Source organism: Malus domestica, chromosome 10 (assembly GCF_042453785.1).
Source record: "Malus domestica chromosome 10, GDT2T_hap1".
Lineage (NCBI taxonomy): Eukaryota > Viridiplantae > Streptophyta > Magnoliopsida > Rosales > Rosaceae > Malus > Malus domestica.
The window spans coordinates 25114507-25124509 of NC_091670.1; positions in this window are offsets into that span (position 1 = coordinate 25114507).

A 10003-nucleotide genomic window follows, 5' to 3' on the forward strand; every position below is an offset into this window, starting at 1 on the left:
TAGATGAAAGAAAGCAGAGTTATTGGTAGGGAAAAGCCTCGAAGCTCGGATCGTACTCTTCGTCACTATGTCCTGAGGGGGCGCAAAAATAGAAAGTGAGTGGACCACAATTTATAATCATACTAATAATACGAAAACCTTTTATATCAGAACATGCTAACCCCCTATTTTGAAAACATATATATATATAGGGTAAAAGACTGTTTACCACCCTCATGTTTGGTGGTTTTCAACATTTAGTACATCAAGTTTTTTTCGTCCCAGAGTCATACCTAAAATGTAAATTTTGGGACAGTCTCATACATCTGTTAGTCAAACTGTTAGTTCTCCCGTTAAGTGATGACGTGGCGCCCTGATTGGACGCCACGTGTCATTAAAAAAATAAAAAATTTATTTAAATAAAAATAATATTAAAAAATATTTAAATAAATATTTAAATAATAAAATAATAATAAAATATTTTTTTTTCCTTCTTCTCTTCTTCTTCTTCTTTTTTTTTTTTTTCTTCTTCTTCTTCTTCTTCTGGGTTCGGTTCTCTCTTTTTTTTCTTTTCTTTTTTTCTTCTTCCTCCTCCTTCTCCTTCTTCTTCCTTCTCCTTCCTCCTCCTTCTTCTTCCTTCTCCTTCCTCCTCATTCTTCTTCTCCTTCTTCTTCCTTCTTAAGAAGGAAGGAGGAGAAGGAAAAAAACAGAAAAAAAAAAAAACCGAACCCAGAAAAGAAGAGGAAGAAGAAGGAAGAAGAAGGAGAAGAAGAATGAGGAGGAAGGAGAAGGAAGAAGAAGAATGAGAAGAAGAAGAAGGAGGAAGGAGAAGGAAGAAGAAGGAGAAAGAGGAGGAAGAAGGAAAAAAAAAAGAAAAAAAAAAAAAGAGAAACCGAACCCAGAAGAAGAAGAAGGAGAAGAAGAAGGAGGAGGAAAGAGAAGGAAGAAGAAGGAGAAAGAGGAGGAAGAAGAAGAAGAAGAAAAAAAAAGAAGAGAGAAACCGAACCCAGAAGAAGAAGAAGAAGGAGAAGAAGGAGGAGGAAGGAGAAGGAAGAAGGAGGAGGAGGAGGAAGAAGGAAAAAAAAAAAAAAAAAAAAAAGAAACCGAACCCAGAAGAAGAAGAAGAAGAAGAAGAAAAAAAAAAAAAAAAAAAGAAGAAGAAGAAGAGAAGAAGAAAAAAATATATATTATTATTATTATTTTAATATTTTATTATTTAAATATTTATTTAAATATTTTTTAATATTATTTTTATTTAAATAAATTTTTTATTTTTTAATGACACGTGGCGTCCAATCAGGGTGCCACGTTATCACTTAACGGGAAAACTAACAGTTTGACTAACAGATGTATGAGACTGTCCCAAAATTTACACTTTAGGTATGACTCTGGGACGAAAAAAACTTGATGTACTAAATGTTGAAAACCACGAAACATGAGGGTGGTAAACAGTCTTTTACCCATATATATATAATACTACATATAGGTTTTGTGAAAAACCCTAGAATGTCGTGTAAAATATCCTTAAAACAAGTATGAGTGATAATCATGCTCAACAACTGTGCTATCATCGTCCGAAGGCAAGTCCACAAATCTCATCAATGATGTACTCTTTAGAGGTATCATAGTCGCCCACAAGCAGTATCAATCCATCACACAAAGGTGAAGCTGAAATACCTATCCATCACCCAAAGGTGAAGCAGAAATACATGTCCATCACTCGAAGGTGAAGCTTAAAAAGCTAGCATAACATCCACACCGACACTAGCCTTGGCTAGTGAAGCTGTTCGACACCGCTTTCGACGGTGAAGCTGGGGGTATAACATATATCATCTCCCTACTCCTCATCATCATTGTCTTATGGTCATAAACATCTATACGCATGGTGTGTGGATGTGCTGTATGATAACCTACTAGAGAAGTATGGAGAAACATATCTCAAAACTCGTATTAAAACACTAGAGCTCGAAAGCTCAAAACCTCATTTCATAAATCCATAATAATGCACATATTCATAAATCCATAATATAAATCATAATTGAAAACTATAGAATTCTTATATGTAAATCCAAGAATTCATATCCATAGAAATGCATAAATGCCAACCCATAGTTCATAACCTTTTGGTAGAATGTAGTTTCGATAAATAAAAGGTATTCGTAAAAGTAATTTTTGATAAATCAACTTTGAAAACCTCAGCTCCCGCCACAACAACTACAAGCGATTACGATGTAATCAGTTCATCCAAATCTATAACTGTTTGAAGAGTTTGAATTCAAACAGATTGTATGATAATATTGTGTTTTTGTATTTTCTGTAATTATATTTTAGTTTGTTTTGAAGAGTTTGTTCTTCACTCAAACTTTATCTTGTAAAGCTCTATATAAACGTTGAATGAATATAAGCTTAATATCGAGCACAATTCTTATATGGTATCATCCTTATTTTAGTCTCACAACATACCTCTTTACAATCCCAATGGCTTTTTCCGCTGCCTTTCTCAATGTTTCTGCATTTCTTCCTCTGAAACTTGATCGCGATAATTATCCGTTGTGGCATACCCAGTTCATTCCGTTTCTACGAAGCCGAAGTGTGATGTCCTTTATCTATGGCAGCTCTCACTATCCTCCTGCTTTCTTTCTGGATGATGAAGACCTACTGACTGACAACATCAACCCGCTTTACGAACCATGGATCCAGCAAGATCAGATGGTTCTTTCATGGCACATTAGTTCTCTTTCACTGTCTGTTATGCACATTGTTGTCAAATGCATTAGTGCTGCTGAGGCCTGGAAAGCTTTACAGGATAGGTATGCACCCTCTTCTCATAACCGTGTTATTCAACTTCGTGGGGAACTTCTTAATCTATGTCACGGCGATCTCTGTATTTCTGATTATTTCGACAAAATAAATACCTTGGCTGATCAGTTGGCTTTATCTAGCTCTCCCATGGCTGATTCTGATCTCATTGCTACAATCCTAAATAATGTTGGTCCCTTGTATGAGAACAATGTTGCCTCCATACAGGCCCGTGAAACTCTTATTTCTTATGCTGCTTTGGAAGCTCTCCTGCTCAGTGCTAAAACACGCCATCTTACCTTCACTTTGTCTGGCGGCACTTTCGTTCTTGCCATGACTGCCATGGCTACTAACTGTGGACGTAAGGTGCCTACCTTTGCTGGTTTTACGCATGGAGGAGACCATGGTGCTTCTTGCGGTGGTCATCAACCACGCCCTCGTGCTGTAGCTGGTTCTCAACAAAGTCGGTCTATTGATGGTCTTCTCGGTGCTAGGCCTTCTTCTACAGATCGACCTCCTATCCGCTGTCAGATTTATAGTCGCAATGGTCATTCTGCCATTAATTGTTACAAACGAATGAATATTGCTTACGAAAACCGTGTTCCTAGTGCTCATCTCACGGCCATCACTGCGCAATCTAGCCGTGTATCTCCTGCATCTACTGCTCCAACCACCTGGCTTTTGGACTCCGGCACCAACACTCACATTACTAATGATCTTGGCTAACTTACCAATACACAGGAATACACAGGCACATATCAAGTTAATAGTGTTAATGGTGGTCAAGGTTTGCACATCTCCCACATAGGCACATCCTACATTCATTTTCCCACTAGATCCTATACTCTTTCTAATACTTTATATTGTCCCAAAGCTTCCTAAAATATTTTATCCATCAATTAGTTTTCTTCTGAAAATGACTGTTTCTTTGTCTTTCATCCTAATTTTTTTCGTGTTCAGGACATCCACTTGGGGATGACCCTTTTATTAGGCCGGAGTAACACTGGTGTTTATCCTTATACAAGTTTTACTTCAAATAAAAGACATGGACTGTTTTCATGCATGGGAGTTAGAGTCGATGATCATATTTGGCACTCTAGACTTGGTCATCCATCATCCTTTATTTGTGAACTGATGGTTGGTTATGTTGCCACACAAGATCAAATTGCAGATTTCTTGACCAAGGGTCTGTCAACTTATCGTTTCAATTATCTTCTTTCCAAGCTTCTCGTTCGCTGACTACCTCCTAGCTTGCGGGGGTGTGATAAATCAACTTTGAAAACCTCAATTCCCACCACAATAACTACAAGCGATAACGATGGAATCAATTCATCCAAATCTGTAACTGTTTGAAGAGTTTGAATTTAAACATATTGTATGATAATATTGTGTTTTTGTATTTTCTGTAATTATCTTTTGGTTTGTTTTGAAGAGTTTGTTCTTCACTCAAACTCTATCTTGTAAAGCTCTATATAAATGTTGAATGAATACAAGCTCAATATCGAGCACAATTCTTATAATTTTAAATCTTAATTTCTCTTAAACCATAATTATAGAAAACTGTAAAGGCATAATATAAATCATATTCAAATCATGAAATATATCAAGCATGCTAGGCTAGTATTTTATTAAAATATATACGTTAAGAAGGGGTCCACTCACAAATATTCTAAGGTGTCATCGGACGAAGGTCAACCTTTCCGTAGTTAAGTTTATTTTCGAGATTTTAAATTAATATAAACGTAAAATTAAATACAAGTCGTTACAACCTACCCCCATTAAGAAAAATTTTGTCCTCGAAATTTCACTACCTCAGGTGAAAAGGAAAGGGTATTGGTCATAGATTAATTCTTTAGTCTCCCACGTTGCCTCCTCAACTGTGTGATTTCTCCACAACACCTTAACTAGCAGGATGACTTTGTTCCTCATAACGTTATCCTATCGATCAATAATAACCACTGGTTTTTCCACATAACTTATGTCTGGACTCACCTCTTGTGGCTGCGATTGTAGAATGTGTGACAGATTCGACACATACTTTCGAAGCATGGATATGTGAAACACGTAATTTATCTGGGATAATTCGGGTGGTAGCTCCAATCTATAAGGAACAACATTGATTCTCTCCAAAATTTGATAAGGGTCAATATATCGAGGACTTAACTTTCTCGCTTGCCAAAATGGACAACACCCTTCCAAGGCGATAACTTCAAGAATACAAAGTCACCGACTGCATATTCTCACTCCGTGGAATGCTTATCGGCTATACTCTTCTGTCGGTCTTAGGCAGACTTCAAATTCCTCTTAATCAGCAAGATGTTGGCATTTATAATATCCACAATCTTTGGTCCCACCAACACGCGTTCCCCAACCTCGGTCCAAGATAGTGGTGTCCTGTATGCCTTGTCGTATAACACCTCGAATGGTGCCATACCAATGCTCGAGTGATAGTTGCTATTATATGCGAACTCTGTTAAAGACAAATACTCATCCCAACTACCTTTCCATTGAAGAATGCAAGTTCTCAACATATCCTCAAGAGTTTGTATCGTTCTCTCAGATTAGCAGTCCGTCTGTGGGTGGTAAACAGTGCTGTATAATAACTTAGTATCCAGGCGTTATAGAAGGCTTTCCAAAATCGGGAAGTAAATCTCGGATCCTAATCCGAGATGATGGTAACTGATACGCTTTGATACTTGACAATATTCTCAATAAACAGCTTTGCTAATTCCTCCAGTTTATAGTTTTGTCGGATGGGTATAAAGTGAGCGAATTTTGTTATTCTGTCCACGATTACCTAGATGCCATCGAAATTCGACCGAGTCTTCGGCAACCTGTACACGAAATCCATCATGCTGTCTTCCCATTTATGGACTGGAATCAGAAGGTTATGTAGTAATCCACCCGGTTTCTTCCTTTCTGCCTTAACCTGTTGGCAAACTATGCACTTCCTCACATAGTCGGCAATATCTTATTTCATACCATACCAATAATAATAGGGTCGAATGGTGTGGTACATCCTTGTACTACTCGAATGCATCGCATAAGTCGACTAGTGTGCCTCAACGAGGATCGCAGCCTTCACTGCCTCATTATTCCTAGGCATAAGTATCATGTTCCCATGCATTAACATTCCATCTTTGCGGATTCTCAGGTCTTGTCTCAGCTCATTCTGCACTTGTTTTTTCAACTTTGCGCATTGCTGATCATTCTCTTGAGCTTCTTGAATTAAATCTCTAAACATTGATCGAACTTGTAGATGAGCCAATATCGCTTCCTGTGGATCCAACGTGAACGACATGAAGAGAGGTTAGTTGCCCGTGAGATTTCCTGCTAAAAGCATCAGCTACAACATTCGCATACCCATGATGGTATTCAATTGTGCAATCATAATCACTGGTAAGCTCTATCCATCTCCTATGTCTCATATTAAGCTCTTTCTGTGTAAACACATATTTCAAACTCTAGTGGTCCGTGAAGATACGACATTTCTCATCGTAGAGATAATGTCGCCAAATTTTCAGGGCTAACATAACCGATGCCAGCTCAAGATTGTGGGTGTGATAGTTTCTCTCATGCAATTTAAGCTCATTGACACATATGCAATGACTTTTCTGTGCTGCATTAATACGCAACCCCAACCTGCCGAAGAGGTATCACTGTAGATCTCAAACTCACCACTATCATCTGGAAGAGCAAGAACATGGGCGTGAGTAAGGCGTTATTTTAACTCTTGGAAGCTCCGTTCGCAGTCTTCATCCCACTTGAACTTCACTCTTTTCCGATTCAACCTAGTCAGAGGCAAGGCAATGGTCGAGAAGTCTTGAACAAATCTTCAGTAGTACCCTGCTAAGCCAAGAAACTCCTAACTTTTGTGACGTTTTTAGGTTGTTCCCATGCTGCAACTGATGAAACCTTATGGGGTCCACACAAATCCTTCAGTAGAGACGACATGTACAAGGAAATTGATTCGGTCCAGCCAAAACTGACATTTACTAAACTTTATAATAACTGGTTTTTCCTTAGCTTCTCAAGCACAAGCCTCAAATGTCTAGCATGCTCTACCTCGCTCTTGGAGAAAACCAAGATGTCATCGATGAATATAATTACAAATCGTTCAACATATGGCCTAAAAACTCAATTAATTAAATCCATGAAAGCCGCAGGTGCATTCGTCAACCTGAATGGCATCACGTGAAACTCATAATGCTTATAGCGAGTATGAAATGTAATCTTCGAGACATCTTCTCTCTGAATTAATAACTGATGATATCTAGAACGAATATCGATTTTGGAGAATACGCAAGAACCTCTCAACTAATCAAACAAGTCATTGATGCGCAGTAGTGGATAACGATTCTTTATGGTCACCTAATTAAGCTGTCGATAATCCACACAAAGCCGCATCAAACCATCTTTCTTTTTTTCACAAATAAAACAGGGGCTCCCCAAAAGGACATAATCAACTGAATAAAGCCTTTTATCAAGAAGTTCCTATAATTGAACTTTTAACTCTAGTAACTCGACATGTGCCATACAACAAGGTACCAAGGAGATAGGGTTAGTACCTGAAAGCACTTCAATGGTGAATTTGATCTCCCATGCAAGTTGCATTCCAGGTAGATCATCAAGAAGTACATCGGCAAATTCATTTACCACCAGTACATCCTCAACACTAACAGAAGGTTCGCTTGGTACGACTACATACGCTAAGAACCATTCACAACCTTTCTATAGGGACTTCATTGCCTTGTGGGCAGAAATAATATTGTTTTGAAGAATTCTTCGCTCACCCTGAAACACAATATCTGGCTGTCCAAGTCGAGGGAAGGTCACCACTTTGCTCTTACAACCCACACTCACATCATGTTTAGCTAGCCAGTCCATCCCTAGTATGAGGTCAAATTCTACAAGTCCAAAAGGAATCAAAGTTGCCTAAAAAAGTACTTCATCAACATACACTAGGCAATCCCTAAACTCCGACTGGCACAAAATATCTCACCATGCGGCAACTGTATAAGTTTATCATAACCAATCTCGGATAGTTGCAGATTCATCGCCCAAGCTAACTGAGATGATATGAATGAAAATGTGGCACCAGGATCAATCAAAACATGCACCTACTGATAAAAAATGAATAACTTACCCGTGATGACGCGATGATCTTATTCGGCATCCTGTTGTGTTATGACATTAATGTGTCCAGTCACTTGCTGTTCGAACACCCCAATTGCCATATCGTCCACTGCGACTACCCTGGGTACGACTATCAGAAGCTCCTCCAGAACTCTGCTAAAACTTCTGGCTCTACTACTGTGTGCCTGAACTAATGGCTTTGCCATAACCTAAACCGTCGACTCCATAGTAGCCTGAACCACTAACTCCACTATAGCCTGAACTGCTAGTTCCTCCATAGCCTGAGTCAGACGTAATACTCTCAAAAGGTCAGCCGGTAGGGCAGTCACGGGTATAGTATCTGATGCCATCACATCTATAACACAAGTCGGACCTGGTGACACAATCTCCTATTTGGCGTCTGCCACATCGTATACATATTATAACGAGTGAGAAATGGTTGAACGACTGCTTAGATGCCTGAGTACCTTACCTCTCACTAGAGGATTTGGACCCCTGTTCACGACGCTTGAATGATAAGAAGCGTCTCGGGCCGATGTTAGATGATGATGAACACTTCTTAGTATTCCATGATCGAAAACCTCTACCCCGAGAAGGCTGAAAAGACTGGTTAACACACACACCACACACACGCATGGCCCAACACACACACACACACACACACTCACTAAGTCCATGCATGACACAGCCCGCAGGCCAAATAACCAAAAGGGAAACTGGGTTGGTCCAAGTACGGGCTAAGGCCCGTGAGTGTTTTAAGAGGGCCTGGTGGCCTGTAGGGTGTCAGGGAAGAACACCGGAGCTGCTATAGCTCCGGTCGACGGTGAACATATAAACCAATACCCAAACCAAGTACTAAAATGAAGAGGGAAGATAGTAGAGTATTTTCGTACCCTATTTTCACCGTGAACGACCGTGAGTGTGTGTGTTATGTGTGTGTGTGTCCGTGCATGTGTGTGGTGTGTGTCTGTGTCTGTGCACATGTGTGTGTGTGTGTGTGTGTGTGTTGTGTGGTGCATGTGTGCATATGTGCATGTGTGATGTGCTGGCGTGTGTTATGTAGGTTTGGGCTTAAGCCCAAACCACCATTTTTGTTCCTAAACCTATCCAAAACCCAAAACCCAAAACCCAATAGGTCATAACCTTATTTAACCTAAACCTAAACCTTAACCGGATCCAAACCCAAGACCCATTTGCATTTCTTGAAATTCTATAGTTGGGTAGTTTGATAAATTGTACATTTTTGTGCTTAGGTGAAGCTGCTAGTAGGGATTTCCCTAATCCTTTTTTGCATAATTTTGCTATTACGGAGTATCTGTAAGTGGACCCCTTCTAAAATTTGCATAATTTTATAGTTTATTTGCATAAATGAAATGCATGCCTTACGAGTTTATGAACTGATTTTTATGTTAAGCATGTTTATGAAATATGTTGTTTATCGTCTCGTTTTTTGTGAGGAATTAATTGTTGGCCTATATTGAGCTATATTTTAATATATCGTATTTTCTATAAAAACCATGAACTGGTAGACTATCTAATGGATGACGATAGGATGCTAGAACATGTTTTAGAAACCCCTCTTTATAGTATAGACAATTGATAACTTTATACTATGAAGTAGTTATTTATGAGAGGCGTAACTATTTGTGCGTACCTAGTGGACACTATGCCGCCTAGAGCGAGGATTTGGTGTTGGCAGATAGGCTGGGAGAAATAATCCCTACGAGCTGAGGGACATAGAGCAGGCATTGGGCCAGGAGTTGGTAATCTCTGGCTATGGGCGCATAGACCACGGTGCTGGCATAGGGTCGGAAATTATATTTATTCAGTGATCTTACTAGCAGTACATCGCGCTACGAGACGATCTGTGAGACGTTTGATATTTTGTTTTCCACTATGTCTCTTGAGATATTTTTGGCATGCTAGGGTTTTTAGTTAAACTATCACTTATTATGCTAGTAGTTTTCTTTATATAAACTGTGGGGGTTAGTATCTTGATAACTGTTTTATTATTATTGTATATATGAACTTGGTCCACTCACCTTTGTTTTGAGCCCCCATTCAGGACTTAGAATCGAGGCATACAATC